Source organism: Melospiza georgiana, chromosome 6 (genome assembly GCF_028018845.1).
Source record: "Melospiza georgiana isolate bMelGeo1 chromosome 6, bMelGeo1.pri, whole genome shotgun sequence".
Lineage (NCBI taxonomy): Eukaryota > Metazoa > Chordata > Aves > Passeriformes > Passerellidae > Melospiza > Melospiza georgiana.
The window spans coordinates 19657775-19673854 of record NC_080435.1 but is presented as its reverse complement, the minus strand read 5'-3'; the positions used below and the strand labels follow the sequence as shown (position 1 = coordinate 19673854).

The 16080-nt window shown below is 44.2% G+C and overlaps 1 protein-coding gene across 2 annotated transcripts in view; it reads left to right on the top strand.

The window, feature by feature from the left end:
• Nucleotides 1–1844: 1844 nt before the first annotated feature.
• The window catches only part of DENND2B (DENN domain containing 2B), a 153029-nt gene continuing 138793 nt past the window's right edge, over nt 1845–16080 (top strand). For both annotated transcript variants that reach the window (XM_058026283.1, XM_058026282.1), the window contains exon 1: nt 1845–1929. The gene's annotated coding sequence lies outside the window, so the exon portion shown is untranslated. The remainder of the gene's footprint in view (nt 1930–16080) is intronic.

The following is a 16080-nucleotide window of genomic DNA, read 5'->3' as shown; positions in this document are numbered from 1 at the left end:
GGGGAACTGAATGCAACATAAAGGAGGGGGGGGGGGGGGAAGGAATAATATTTGATAAAAGCAATGTTAGTGTGTTTGATGTGGTGAAGAAGCAGCCAGAACAGCCTGCTTCCTGCTTAATTGGAAGTTGAACGTCCTTGCATCATGCCTTGTTAGCAATGGTCTCCTGGAGAGGTGAGTGGGTTTGCTATGTTGCTGCTCTTGTGAAATAGACTTGGAAAGGCCCTCCTATGTCGTTTTCATAACATGCAGAGAAAACTGATAATTTTTTCTTCCTGCCAGGTACTTGCAGCAGTAGCTTGTTGTTCAGGAGGTAAATTATTCCTGTTGTGTTGAAATTTAAACTCCCACTATTTTTTGATGTTTGGTGACACAGTACTCCTTTGCAGCTGAGTAAATATATCTGTCCCAAGAAGGCTGACAGCTGAAATAGCTTTTGCTTTGAAACACACATTCACATCAGAATCCAGATGAGAGTTACCCTTATTTCCTGTACATTCATTCTTTTGAAATATAATGGAAGTTTGTGAAATGCTGGGCATTTCCACCAGATTCCCTGTTGCGTGGGTTGATGGATCAGAATATCTGAAGACAATGTATTTCATTTTGCTGGTGAGGTGGCAAAAGCCAGGAATAGTTTATCTTGAGCACTTGGTTCTGGGCTCAGGGAAGCATCCTTGAGTAGGAAAGCTCATAAGCATTTGCCTGATGCTATTTTGCTGCCATTTAAGTCAAAGGAAAGAAAGTCAGAAAGTGCTTAAAAGTTCCAGAAATGTGTAGTGCTGGAATTTGTCTTTCAAATTGCAGAATACATGCTGCTTTTTATTTTTCTTCTGTACCTAGTATCATTTGGTAAATCTGTTGTGAAGTCACTTGTCTTATCAATGCCTACATAACGCTTGAAGATCTAGGAGTAGCCTCTGTATTTTGCAATATTCATGGTCCTGCTAATAGCTAGCATCCTGCCTCTTCTGTATTATTTTAAATCAACAGTTTTTGGTTGGTTTCACATCTGCCAAACCATCAGAAGCCGTGGGCACGTGTGCCAGGGAGGTGGCCCGCACAGACAATGCCATGCAGGGGCATTTTTCCCCCCAGGTACGCGATGCCCTGGGGAGCCCTGGCCAGCGAGCGGGACACCTCGGGCTGCGGTGCCCCGGGAGCTGAGCGTTCCACATTGCTGCCAGGAGCTGCTCCGGGGGCTGCATCGGAACCCGGGCACCCTGCACGAATAGTTCGGAGTCACGGCGCTCCTCCACAGGTGCTGTGAGTGCTCGGAACGCGCTCCGAGAGCTCCCCGGCCCGCAGCTCCCGGCTGGGAGCCATCAGCCCCGCGCCCGGCGCAGGAAGCGCGCCCCCCGCACTCCTCCTTCCTTCCGCTCTGCCCCGCAAGCGCCGCTGCCCGAGAGGAGCGCAGACCTCGGGGGCTTTGAAATAAAACCGAGCGCTATCGCCCCTCCGGGCTAGAGCGAGGGGCAAGGCTGTCAGTCGGGGGGGCTCGGTCCTCTCCTCCTCCTGTGCCCATCGCATCTCCCCGCGGACCAGCCGGCCCTGCCCGGCTGCTCCCCTCCCTCCCCCTGTCCGGGACCCGGCTTTGGGGCTGGGGGAGGCGGTGCCCACCCCTCCGCGGGGCCGGCGGGAGCGGTGGCTCGGCAGCCCGGCCCGGGCTGCGCTGCGCTGGGGGAGCAGGTTTCTTTGTTGGCTGCCGGGTGACTGGTTCCCATTAATCTCCCGCACTGGTCGTGGCCGTCTCCACTTCCTGCCTTTGCATACTTTTCTCTCCCTCGATCTCAGTCCCTTCCCACCCCCCTCCCTCCCTCCCCCCTTTCTTTCCCTCTTCCCAGCTTCTGCAAAAAAGCTACAACCGCCCGGGCTGCGGGACGGGGGCTGCAGGCGGCCGGCGGAGGGAGCGCATCCCTGCGCACCTCGGTAAGGGCCGGGGCGGCGCGCTGCCGGGCGGTGGTCGCCTGCGGGGACCCGGGCAGGGGAGCGGGACCGGGGGGAGAAACGATTGCTCGTGCTCCGGGTGGCCGTCCCTGCGCGCCGGGAGCACCGGGGATGCGCGGCGGCGGCGGGGGCTCGCCGGGAGCTGCGGCACCCGGAGCGCGGAGCCCCCGGGCCAGCGGAGCCGCCGGAGGCCGTGCGGGTGCGGGCCGGCCCCGCGATCCCTGCGGGACCCTGCCCTTCCCTGCCCTGCCCCGGGGGAGCGCACACGGGCGGGGGTCCCTGCGCACGGGCGGAGCGGGGACTCGGGGCTCCCGCGCCGGTGCCACCGCCGCGCCTCGCGGGACGCTGCTTTTGGCGGGGGTGGCGAGGGCAGAGCCCGCGGAGGGACAGAGCCCGCAGGACCACTTCGGGCGGAGCGGGGTAACTCGGATCCGGCCGGGGAGCCAGCGCGCCCGGCGTGGGGCTCTGAGCCGGGGAGACGAGAGCTGCGGCGCTTCCCTTCCAATGCCCGCTCGCATCGTCCGGCCGGCTGGCTGCGATGTTTGCGTGCGTGCTGAAAAGCGTAGAGGAGCCACCTGGACTCCGGCGGAAGACTTTAGGATCCCAGGACAGATTTGGCTGAAGAGCTAAGGGAGTTGTGCCGCAGTTCACTTGGTGGGAAAATCAGATGTCCTGCTCTTGGCTTGATACCAAAAGTTTGCGTTACTAAGGTCACTGCAATCAAAGAATAGCGGTTGCATATGAGAGAGCCTTCTTGTGTTACTCCAGTTTTATCACTCAAATGTACTTCGAATTTAGTAGTCAAGCTGAATGAAGCTGGGTGCATAGTATTACTGCATGGAGTATGTCAGTAGTAGTGTTTTCTACACCTTCTGCTGACTTGGGGAATAGGATTCCTTTCATTTTTATGCTGGCCAGTCAGACTTCACTTCAGGCATATGTTAAATAATCCAATAAAATTGGACTGATCAAAATCCTTGGAAGGGAGGATGAAACTGCTAGTCGTAGTCCAGTTTTTGATGATAGGATGAATTGAAGTGAGGCTGATTTGCCTTTAAGACTTAAGAATGATTTTTTTTTTATACATGATTAATTTATAGTTGGTGGATGAAAATTTCCATATAGTGGAAGGGTAAGTAAACGGGGCAAAGGTAGGAGTATGATGCATTTGAGGTGAGGTTTGAGAAAATAATTTATGTTTTAGGAGCACCAAAATTTAACTTTCATTGTAGTGATCAGGTTATGCAGGTGACATAGTGGAAATCTGTCCCAAGTTGACATGAAAGAGTAATATTTATGGGTTTGACCATTCATTTCCCTCTTTCTTTAAGATCAGTTATTTAAAATAAAACTGCAACACATTTATAGCAATGATGATGTCTGTATCAAGTTACCCAGGAGCATAGTCAAGCACCTTTTAAAATTAACTACTGTCTGCACTGTTAAGGGTGACAAGACTGACATGGAACTGAAATCTTGCTTCTGGGGTGAAACCAGTTTCCTCAAGAGTATGGAGTGAGGAAAGGGGCTTTTGGAAAGGTTGGCAGGGATGATGGTGCTGGGCTTCCCTGGGGCATGGAGACTGTCCTGCTCCTGGAAGGATGTAGCATGTGTTCTCCTCTTGTGTGCAGAAATAAGAGAGCCCTGCCTGGCCTGGCTTTCTGCTGCTCCCTTCAGGGTGCTGAACTCCCCCAGCCAGCTTGGGTGGCATAGTCACTGCCCTTCCTGGCTTGGGGGAGAGGTGCCTTCTGTCCTCTCCTACCCCTGCAGCAGGTCTGTGCTGTGACTGTCAGGATGTGCTCCAAGAAGCTCAGGATCAAGCATTGCTCTTTTCCTTTAAGCAAGTGCCTTCTTGTACAGTGTATCTCTTTAAGGAGTGTGTGACCCCTTATTATTGGTGACCCTGTAAACTGTTGTGTAATCTGTTGACTGTAACATACCATGCCAATTTATTCTTGGTTGGGAAGTCTTGCCAAGGACTTGATGGAATAGCATGGTTTTGTCCACTTTATTGTTTTCATTGTGTTTCATAAACATCTAAGACCCTCTTGGAAGAATCACTGGGGCGGCTGGGCCTCCTTTTTTAAATTGCTGGTTAAATAAATGTTGCCAGTTTAAAAAAAATTAAAGTGGTATGCAGGATCTCAGAATGCCTGGAACTGCCAAACACTCATGTTTAGGAAGCAGGACTATTTTTAGTGTAAGGGCATTTAAAGAAATGATACAAGCCCCTTGTGAAGAGGTCACTGTGAAGTACACTGAAGAGCCTGCTTTTAACTGGAAAGTAAACCCAAGTTTCCCACAGCTGAGTAAAGCAAAATAACCAGATTCATGCTTTTCCTGCTTAACTGAAGAGGGAAAGGATGGGGTTTTTTGTTAGTCTACTGTAGTGGAAGTAAGGATGCTCAAATTCATATCATACAACAACAACAACAAAAATGCTGGTCTTAATGACACCCTCACCCCTCTGATTTCTTCCAGTGAGTATGTGCAGTGGAGATGTAGGACTGAAAGGCATTTGACACTTGAAGAGGGGCTGGGAACTGGCAGCTGGGAATATGGTGTATCTCTAGGGATCTGTGTTTGTAGGAGGTCAAAAGTTCCTTGCATGAATCCATGGTTGCCATTCTTATCTATACCTAAAAGAGCAGGGGTAAAATTAGGGAAGAAGAGATCTTGAGAACTCCAGGTGATCTGGGCTCCTAAATCACTTCTGAATATGGGACTGAGGTTGCCAAATAAATTACTGTGATTCCAGAGAAGTCTTTCCTCAGTTTGTCTGCCTGAGAAATGGAAGTCCTTGCTTTGGATGGCTTAAAAGAATGTGGTTTAGGTCAAAGTTACCACTGTGTGCTACAAACATCATGTTGTCTATGAGCTCTTGAGTAATCTAGCTATGTTTAATGTTACCCAGGCTCCTGCAGGGCAGAGGACCAACATCTGGACTGATCAGACTTTCAAAATGTATGAAATGATAGCAGAGTTGATTTTTGGTCCAGACTTCATTGATGTCTTGTTTAGAATAAGTTTAGTTTAGATTACGAATTGGGGGGTTTTCCTTATTTTTCTTTTTTTTTTTTTTTTCCTGTTGCTGAGTGCCATGTGTGTTAGTTTTGTCTGTGTGCTGTAAAGTGTGTGCAACTGTTGCTTTTCAGATTTTTTGGTCTGCAGTTGGGATTTAGTTGGCAGTGCAGACAGAGACAAGTTTGGGGAACTGAATCCAAATATTTACATTCTCAATTTGGCCTAGTTTTCGTGCTTGTAAACATTTTTAGTCAAATTGAACTTTGGTGAGGTTATAAGTGGCTTTGCCAAGCTTTGGAGAGTCACACCCTACAAGACCTGAAATTCCCCCTTTTGGGAAGAGTTTTGGATGTTTTTTGGGTGTACATCCATCATCTGAGAGTTAGTACTCATCATTTTTATCCCTTATTCGACTGCAAAATCTTCTCCTGTTTGTTGGTTTTTTTTTCATGTAGAAATGCCTCATGCTGGTGAGCTGTGTCAGTTTAAGTGTCATGGAGGAGAAATCCTGCCTGCTTATGAGGTCCTGTGTAGATTCCATAATTCCTGTCCAGATTCCATAAATCATGGTCTCCTTTGCTGCTCTAGAGCTCTGTCCTGCTAGAGAGGGGCCATGGTGGAGATTCCCCTCTCTCTGTAGCTGCCTTTTTCCTGGTCCTTGTTGTTGCATTGTGCAGATGATTTTAAGACTGATTTGAGCAATGGGGATGCTTGCTTATGGAGTTTCAGATTTAAATCCTCTTTTAATTCTTGTAGGCTTTGAGCAGCTCTCAGATTTTACTTGAAACTTTTTATTCACTGAGGACTGAGTCTAAAAGATATGTTCTCCATTAGCAGTTGAACTTTCTGAAGTCAACACTACTACAAACTGTAGGGAGAGGGATAGCTACTACATTAACACTTCTTGGCCAACCCACCCTCTTGTGTGGGGATTGTGTGTTCCTATTGGGGCGGTTGCTGATAATCAGAGTTTGCAGTTATGATAGTTTAGTTGCAGGGTACTGGAGACCATTCTGGGCTAGAGGTGACTGCAGTGAGTTACAGTAAGATTCTTACTCATCAGCTGAGGTCTGGAGCTTTGGTTCTCAGCCAGCCGAGTCTGGCTTGCCTTAGCTTAATCCACAGTGAACATGTTTAGAGCAATGTAACTCAGAGTGTATTCTCAGGTAGTTAAAACTGTTTGGGGAAATGAATGGTCTAATTCCTACAGTCAGTGCTTTGCTACATTCTGCTGTGAGCTTCTGACCTTGGAGATGTGCTTGGGAGATTGAGGAACACAGGACAGGAGTAGGTGTTCACTTTCAATGCCACCTTCACCCCTTTCTTGAAGACATGTTTGGTGGAGCTGTGTCTGTGGGCTGCAGAGCTGTCAGCTGCTGCAGTGCAGTTGAGAATTCAATGAACTTGTGCAAGTGGAGAAGTCCTGAAGGACTCAGGGAGAGCACAGTGGGTTTCTGTTGGAACTGCACCCTGTGTATGTTCACACACTCAGGAATGGGATGTTATTCCATTGTGAGTGTATCTGTCTCCTAATTGCTCTTTAAAATGAAGATGTAAGAATGCTTAATGTGTTAACATTTAGTGTTAGGACTGGTGCCAGCACAGGAAACCAGGTCTTTGAGTTGAAACTTTTAACATTATTCTCTAACTCCCACGTTATTAAAAACAGTCGCTGCATAAAGTTTTAAAGCCATAATTCATTTTATCATTTTGATGAGGTTGTCACACTGAATTACTGGTTTGCAATTTTCCCCTTAGGAAAAAGATTAGTAGTCTTCGTGGGACACCCAGTCACAATCACAGGGGACAGATGTTAACTGACTAGCACTGAGCAGAGCACTCTGCTCAGCCTGCTGTTCCAAGCACTAGGGCAGAGACCAAAAATTTTGGGAGGGCTGGCCTGGAAGATCTTGCAACCCTTCTTCAGCAAGGAGCAGATGTTTCAGACACTGACTCTGCTCATTGTTCTGGGAAGTCCTTCAAGTTGGGAGATGAATCTGTCTCTTGACATTTTTTTCCTTTCAACTTGAGGGAGTACAAATAGTTTTTGCAATATGGGGTGAAATTAATGAGGAGTTCTAATGATTTTGATCCTTTGTCCTGATGAAAACTCCTATCACTTGAAGTCGTGGGGAAGGGCCTAAAGTCATGTTTCTTTCTATATGGCCACAAAGAAATGGGACATATTGATTGGCTCACTGTGTGTGAAAGTGCTTCTCATTTGGGCTACTAGGATTGTAATGGCTGAAGTTTCCAGTTTGCCTCATATCTTAATCCTGGCTCCAGGCCTACAAAATCCTGTTATCCAGTGTTCAAATGAGCTTTATGAGCCAGGAATATTGTTTTGAAGACAAGGCAAATGAGGAAAGTGCAAAACCTTACCAAATAATCAGCAAGCTCTGATTGTTTCCACTGTGAAGTTGCAAATCAGGCTGCAGTTCCATACCATAGCTTGTGTTTTTACTGCCTGTCATATTGTTAACTTAATCTTTGAGCAGAACATCACCTGTGCCACTCAAACTGTATAAGAAATTACTGACTTGAAAGAAAGTTGAGATCAGAATAGGAAAGGAAAAAAAAGAGATCATAAGGAAGAGCCATAAAATCGTCTGCACCTCCCTGAAGTCTGTTTGTAAAGATTACTTACTTAACAATCTCCAAAACCATAACGTAGCATTCAGTTCTCATCAATACAATTCACAGAGCTTTAGGTTAGTGTGCATATTTCTGTTGTTGTTTTTTGGATATATCCATCACCATTTCTCCTGTGGAAATGGGTAAATATCTGGAATCATTTAATTGTACTAAAGGGAAAAACAAGGACAAGCACAGGGAGCTCATGCTGTCTCCTTCTTGTCACCTGTTTGAAACCCTTGGGACACTGGGGGTACTTGCAAGTTTTAATGGCACAATCCTGACGGCCTGGCTTTGTCATTACTCAGCCTCAGGGTATCATGCAAGCCTCCCTCCCTGCTTCCACAGGTGCTGTGCTTCAGCTCTTCCCTTCCCAGTGCTAAGGACTGGTGCAGAGTTGTTTGCTGCTGATTGGCCCAGTGGTTATCAGCCTCTGAAGCAGCACTGTCCTTGCTGCTGTAGCTGCAGAGCAGCTGGCAGAGGAGCTGCTCTTTCTCTCCAGAGGTGTCCTCGGGCCTGGCAAGCAAAGGGGGATGTTGCCAGGTGGCAGAGCTGCCTTCTTCTCATCTAGTTCCAAGGTGAGCTGGGGAAAATCTTCCTTTGCCTGCTCTACTTTTCCTGTGGCTGCATAACTTGGATAACACAGGTAACTCTCTAGGAAAAATAAATTCAGGAGAGGCAAGCGCTCCCAGATTCTTGCCATTTTACCTGTAAGGCTTCATCTGAATCCTTGTACTTTGGGGAAGGTTGTCTGTTAGGTCCCAGGGAAATGTTGTCTTTTCTCTTCCTTAGTGTTCTGCTTTTCTTCTTTCTCCTTTTAGCCCTTTCCCTCTGAAAGCACTCCAAGCCCAGCAGCTGGGCTGTAATGAACTCTGTGTGTGCCATAATCTCTGCTTGTGCTGCTGCTTCCAAGCTGTAGATTGATGTGAGACCTACATTTTGTTGAGGCCACTTCCACTGTGGCTTGGGATTTGTTAAACCCTAGAAAGGGGATAAATGGTGACAAATTCTTCATCCACTTGTGAGCATTGAGGCTGCTTGTCTGTCACAGACAATCTGTGATAGCAGCTACTTGTGACATATTCCTTTGTTTGTCTGTTCTGATATTGATATTTGTACTTAGTGGAATGCCAAGAGAGGTATCACACTGCTTTGTACTGTTAAAGAGTATCACATAAGATTTAATTGTGATTTCAGCTTTAATTCTGGCAGTGTTTGCCATTGAGTTGTCTCCCTGTGAGACAGTTACTGTGAGCTGGAGAAACCAGCAGAGAAGTTGGTGAAAGTTCAGCTAAGGCTCCCTGACAAAGCAGTGAGACAGCCATGGAGTTTGCAGTGACAGGCACACGCTCCAGAGAGAATAACAGTGGAAGGTAAAGTTGGGACAAGTACACTGTCTGCCTATTCACCTCCAAGAGATTGCAGCTGGAGGGGGGAACACTGTGGGATATCTGGCTGAGGGGACCTGTGTGTCTTATCTTTTCAGTTGTGTAGATCATTGTATATTGTGACATTTCTGGCAACTGAAAAATGACAGGAGAGAATACCCAGCTTAAAAGCAGTCTGTGAAAAAGATGGGAGAAGTTTCTTGCTGCTCTGAGTGAAGCCAGCTTCTCTTTTGAAGGTTAATGGTTCACATTCAATCCATTATCATTTTTTGTAGTAGAGACCATTATTATGTACAGAGAGCATGAGATGAGTCTGATTTTTGGCATACTAGTGTTGATCCAGAACTACTGCGAGTAGACTGATGTGATAGAGGAAAGAATCTGACCTATTCTTAAATCTGGAGAGACAGTAGAATGTTTTGCTCTGTAGAAGTGCAGCTGAGCCACTGGCCTTGGAGGTGTGCTCTGGAAGCAGGATAATTAAGGTGAATGGCATGCTCATGTGATAAATTCAAATATGTGATGTATATTCATGAGCCTATGGATAATGGCTAAAACAGCAGGAATCCAGCCCTGCATAGCCAAGTGCTTTGTCTTGGACTAAAAACTTCCTTTTCCCTTTCCCATGTGCTTTGCAGCAGGGCAGGCTGGCAAGCACATCTGCCTGTCCAGCCCAGACAAACATGTAGTGGGAAGGTCAGCTGGGGTGGAGACCACACAGAGCAGCTACTTTGGGCCACATGAGTTATCCCAGCAGCGTCTGCTCACCTCTTCCTCACCTGGCACTGTACTTCTGGCTGCAACTTTTCAAATTGTTTCTGATTCTACCTTTTTTTAAATTAACTTTCACCTCCTAGTTAGGCAAAGAGTTAGGGGCAAGTACACCTTAACTTTTTTTTTGTGGAGACTTGGGATAACCCTAAGTATTGGATAGTCAGTGAGAGATGTTTTGATCCAGGATTCACTGACATAAATGAGATTTTATAATTATATATATCTAAGTTTTTTGTTTTCAATGCACAATGAATACTTACCTCCATAACTTCTACAGACTGAATGGAGTATTCCTGTACTGGGTCTAATGGAAAAAGGTTATTTTCATCTCTAGACTTTATCAGGTTTTAAAAAACCTGAATCAAACTAAGATTGGTGGTTTTTTAGGAGTAGGACAAAGGTCAATAAAAAGCAGGAGCTAAATTCAGATAGTAGCAGAAAGATGATGAGCTATAGCAACAGAGTAGCATCTTTCATTTGTAATTTTAAAAGCTCTGAACAAAATGGGAACAAATGAATAAAGGACTGCATCTGACTTTGGTAGATGAGGGAAACATCAGTGCACATGAGAAGATAGAGAAGATAATTCTGGAAACAGATAAACTCTAAAATGGGACTCTAAGTGGAGTTACTTTTCTTCAAGAGGGGTATGATCAGGTGGTAAGACTATCAGAAAAATTTAGGCTTTTAATACCATTTCTTCTCTGTGTAATCTCAAATATTTATAATCTACCATATTTAGAGATATGATGTTAATACTTTTTTTTTTCTTGAAAAGGATGAGTTCTTTCTCTACTTATGTCTGATTTTTGAGTCTTAGTCATAACCATTATATCTGGTTACAAGGAGGCAGTTATTTTGTGTCTGCTATCCCCATCCTCCCCCTCATTATAAACCTCTGCCATGAGGCAAAGATATTTTCTGGTACATCAGTGTGCAGCTCAGGTTTACATCTTATGTAGAGTATATTTATCATGGATATTCAAAATATATTAATTTACCCATTTCTTTTCACAAATATTTCAAACAGGGCTTTCTGTGTGTGGATTAATTAGCCCTTTTAAAGGGATGAAAACAGATATTTGCTTTGACACACAAGTTATCACAGCAGATGTTTCATTTATTGCTGAACTTCATTTTGACCAGGGAATGGAGGTATAAAGACCCCTTCTACCTTCAGTTTCTGATCTTTATTAGTAAGTCCTCAGCTCTCTGTGCAGCCTTGATTAGGTTAATGCTCTACCTTTTTATACAACCCTGCTGAGATTTTCTAAGTCACTTATGATAATTAGAGGCTCATTTTCCATTAAAGTCAGTTTGAACCAAGTACAAAAATCCTTAGTGTGGCTTTGGCCTAATTGTTTAACAATAAAACATCCACATGCTCCTCTTAGGGGGAACTTGGGCCTTCACATTAGGAATGCGTAAGCAAAAGGCAGCAACATATTGTTTCAGTGTTTTCCTTGTATTAAAGATACTTCTATGTGTTGTAACAAAAATACCTCTTTCTTAAAACAATTTAGCCCCAAAATACCTGCTTTTCTTCTATTCCCACACTTGGAAGAACACAGGTTTGCTCTGTAACGTTGGTATTTCTGTACTTTTCTTCCTTTGGTTTTTAACCACTCTGGGAATAATCACCCATGAGGAAGAACATGTTGATCTTTTTCCAAAAGAGAATAATTTATTTTTCATAACAACTAAGTACAATGTCTGTGGAAATAAATAAATTAATCTGGGTGAAGAGTTACTACTCATCAAATCTCTTGTCCAGTTGCTGCTTTTTTGCTCACTCATTCAGAAGTCCTCTAAGTCATTCCATTACCTGGAACCTCAGTTTCCCTGTGTGTTCAATAGTAAGGCACAATTTAACAATAATAACTGATATCTCCCCTTCTATTTCTGAGATCTGCACATGAGAGAAGCAAAAGCAACTAGATGCTTGTATTTGCTGTTTTTCATGACCCATACCTTTGCAGTTTGCTGCATTTCTTTTGGAACCTGGGAAGGTTGTGATGGGCTGAAATTGCCCTCTGAAGGGTGGTTGCAGTTTCAGTGAGCCTGAGCAGAGAACATGGCTTGGGGAGCTGTGAAGCTGGGAAGGCTGAAACTCGTGTTTGTTCTGCGCCGGCACCTCTGGTGAGCAAGGAGAAGGTGTTGATGTTGGAAGGAGCTGCAGCCCTGCTCCCTTGCCAAGTACGGGGTGAAGCCCTGAAGGAAGGAATAGCAATGATGTGTGACCCAGCAAAGGGTGTTCAAGACTTCTCCCTCCGAGTAGCTGGACCCTCTGAGGCACGTGAGGATTCACCATCTGCCAGCCAGGCACTCTTGTCAGAGGCTCAAAGCACCCAGGTTTTATAGGCCTGTTAAAGCAGCCCTGTGCAAGATGCTCTTTTTCTGTGATGCAGCAGGATTTCTGACTTTTCTTTTTCTCCTCATATTTCCCATTGTCCAGGAACTGTAGCATCTATCAAGTTACACTTTCATTTAAACAAAATGCTACCAATATGCTTACACTTCAACATGCTACATAAATACCTTATTTTACTGCTTTATTAAATGTGTAACAAATCTGTTTGGCAGCCACCTAATAGGAAGTGGTGTATAGGTCTCTCTTGCACATTTACTGAGCTCTAAAGTTTTCAGGTTAAATTGGGTTTTGGATATCTCTTTCTTTGCAAAAACTTTTCAAATAACCTTATTTCTTTCTCAGTCCTCTGGATCCTGTAGGAACTCTGCTCGTTTTTTATATGTGCTGCCTGTTTGAATTGACTTGAGTCCCCTGAAGCAAACCTTGCAAGTTTTTCAAATTTCACTTTTGTGCAAATGGATTGCATTTGGTCAAATATTTTTAAGTTACATACATAAAGTACAAAAGGGGGAAGAATAAGCAGGTAAGGAGATTTGTTTGCATCCTTAGCTGTGCTTTTGTTTTGCTGTATCTTTTTACAGATGTTTGGTACCACAGCTGTAGTTTTTCTCCTGTACCCTCTCTTGTGGAGGGGATGCAAGCTGGAGAAGTGAACTGCTCTCTTTTCCTCCCTCAGTATTTTTTCTGGTCTTTTTCTACATTCACATAGACATTTCCAGAGCTTGGATCACAAGCTGGGTTAGCTGATCTTTCATGACAGTGCTTTATTTTATTTACCAAAAGTTTATTTCAGTATCATATTAGATTTGTTACTACTCTGGAAACTCTTCTTTCCTTGTAAACTGATGGTGGGAAATAGTTTCATCAGGAGACCAGGCTGGCTGGCAATTTCTGGCTCAGATGGAGGAAGAAGGAACATTAAAGGGACATAAAGTGCTTTCAACTTGTATGAGAGTGAATGGAGGTGATTTAGTATACTGGCTGCTTGTTTTCCTCAGAGCTCTCCTCTGTCCTGAGGGAGTCCCTCCTGCAGAGTCTCCTTGGTTTAGGCAGTTTGTGACCTACCCCTGGCCCCACAGCTGCTCCATCCTCAGGCAGTTTGGGCATGTCTTTACAGTGGGCCAAATGCCAATTGCATATTTGGGACTGAAACCCCATGTGGGTTTCTTTTTTTCTTCTTTTTTTTTTTTTTTTTTTTTTTTTTTTTAAAGCCAGAAAAAGGAATCATGAAAATGTGTCTGTTTTTTTATTTTGCAAAGGGTGTTGTTCACAGTAAGGGCAATGGGAGTCTAAACCTCGAACTGCATTAACACGCTTGCATTTTGCTGAGGTAACTCAAGTATTTGAGTGCATGCAAACAGCATGATACTGTTTCTTATAAGAGGATCATGAGTAATGATAAAAACTACCAACAAGGTGAAAGTGGGCTTAGGCCTTTCCAGTGGTTTTGTTTCCCATTTGGAAACCTGATCTATTGATTGTTTTCTCTGCTGTCCTTAGTGCAACAGCAAGTGAATTGAAAGCAGGGGCAAGTATCTGTTTTTCCCTAGCTGATACTTAACAAGATCAGATTCTGTATCCTTCTGTAAGGCTGAGTGATGCCCAGTTTTGCCACCTGGGACTGTAGTTGTAAGGAAATCAATGCCTTTATTACACTGGATTTCTGCTGCATTTGTTTAGAAAGCTGCTCCTGGGGGCTTGCTGCACAGAGAGGATTGTGCTCCTGGCTGGAATTTGCCATGCCCACCCACAGTGCCCTTCCTTACTCTTAGATTGAATGTCAGTCTTCTCTGAAATGTTGTTTGAAAGACCAGTGAAGGAAAGTAGCCTGTACCCTGCTTCTCAGGGTATTTCCTACTCCACCTAATGTAAAAGGATGAAAATATCCCTGTATGATAGTGTGTTACCCTTGCTTGGAGGAGCAGAATGACATTTTCCAGCAGCCTTGGAAGCAGAGTGGAATCTGCCTTTGAATAGGACTGTGGCTTTGGCAAAGCAAAGTGTGTGATATGAGACTGGTTTTTGTCTCTAAAGTCCTCTAAAACATTCTGACTAAACAGTTTCTCCTGGGCTAGACAGACTGGGAAAGGCTCAGTCTGTGGGCAGGAGACCTCCCCAGAGCCTGCTTGGTTCTGTGATTCAGCTCATGGTATCTGTCCCCTGACCAGAGAAGATGTGTGCCAATGGTCCAGCAAGGAGCTGAGGGCACAATCCTCTTGGACACCATGGTTTTCAAATGAGATCTGGATCAGGTGCTGGGCTGAACACTTGTGCCTCTCTGCCTGAGGAGTTATTGCATCTCTTGGATCTAAGCAGTTGTTTAAGGCACCCTGAGCTCACCAAAATGTAATAATGATTGCCCTGCAACATTAAAGTGTCATCCAAAGATAACACAAGACCAGCCTACCAACCCTGTTAAACAATCACAAACAGAACAAATTAAGTTAGCCACTAAATCAAACCTTACCAACCCCTACAAAGATTTGTTGCTTTTGACTACTCCTTGGAAGATTACCAAATTTGGAAATGTGAGCTATTTCTGACCAGTTTGGCATCAAGAATAGGGTGCTATTTAAGTACTTTTATTTTATTTTGCTTTACTGTACTTCTGCCTCCACAAACTTCCCCTCTAGCTCTAAATGGATACAACAATATTTTGTCCTTTGTGCCCTCTATGCTTCTGTGGCTTTGCACTGTTAAATGAGTGTTATGTTTTGCTCCAGAAACAGCTGTATTCCAGATTAAGCAATTTGTGTGAGTACCCAATTTTCACTATTTATTTTTCAAAGGTGTTGCAAGGTTACTAATTGTTTAATGACTTGAAATTCTTCCTTGAGGAATAGCCTAGGACTTGAAGCAATGGTTAAGTCAGTGAAGGCAGAAAGATATTGCCTATATGTATTTTGAAGTCTTTAGCTCATATTTGTGTTGGTAATAATACCTAGCTCTGATACAGCACTTTCAGTGCATTTCTCCAAAGTGCTTTGCCAAGTTGGAGGAAGCCATTACTAGGGCTAATTAAAAGGTTTTGCTTCAATGAAACATGATGAAAATATGCTGTTTTGCTTGTGCTGAACACTTTCTGGAATTCATTTGATGCTAGGAGAACTTCCTGAGGAGCCAGAGTGGGCTAAAGACTCGAAACAGAAACAAACCCTGCAACTGCTTTCTATGGGAGAACGGACATATCAGCACAACTGGCTCGTTGTGCAACATCAATTTTTTTGGTTTCATTCAAACATGAAATAAAAGCAAGGAATGACACTGTGGATATTGTAATGTCCTTGAATAATTTTAGGCAATATCTCCATTTTGCAGATTAAGAAATCAAAGTGTAGGAAAATAAAATTACTTGCATGACTTGAATTGCCCAATATGCCAAAGATGGAGCTGGGGCTTTGAGTCTTCAGGCCACAAAGCTGCCTCTGATGCTTCACCATAGTTTAACAAGGCACTTGCTTTACCACTTTTGCATAAAACCCATTATTTCCAGAAATTAAAATTCCAAGCAAAGTGAAATGTGTAGAGAAATAGTAACAGTGAATTTCTCCTGGTCAAAGAAAAGGGAAGCTAGGTCTACCTATAGTGTTAAGTGCTTATGCTGCAAATGAGAACAAAGCATTCAGTGTTTCACTGCTGATATATTGCAGTGTGCATGGAGCTTCTTGGAGTTTGGGAACAGAAATGGAACTGGAATTGATTTCCTCAGGATTACAGAAAAATAAAATGAATCCCTGCTGTTTATCAGTGTCTCTAACAACATACCTGTTATGACATCATAGAACAGATGACAAAAGAATAGTGAGATATACCTGTGGCAAGGTGGATTTCAGCTAGAAATTTTTGAAGGTAATAGACCAGATAAGCACTGCTGTGCTGCCTCACTCTTTGAGGTCATCCTGAAGACAGTGCTTACTCTGCAGTGCTTTGCTGTTGGGAAGT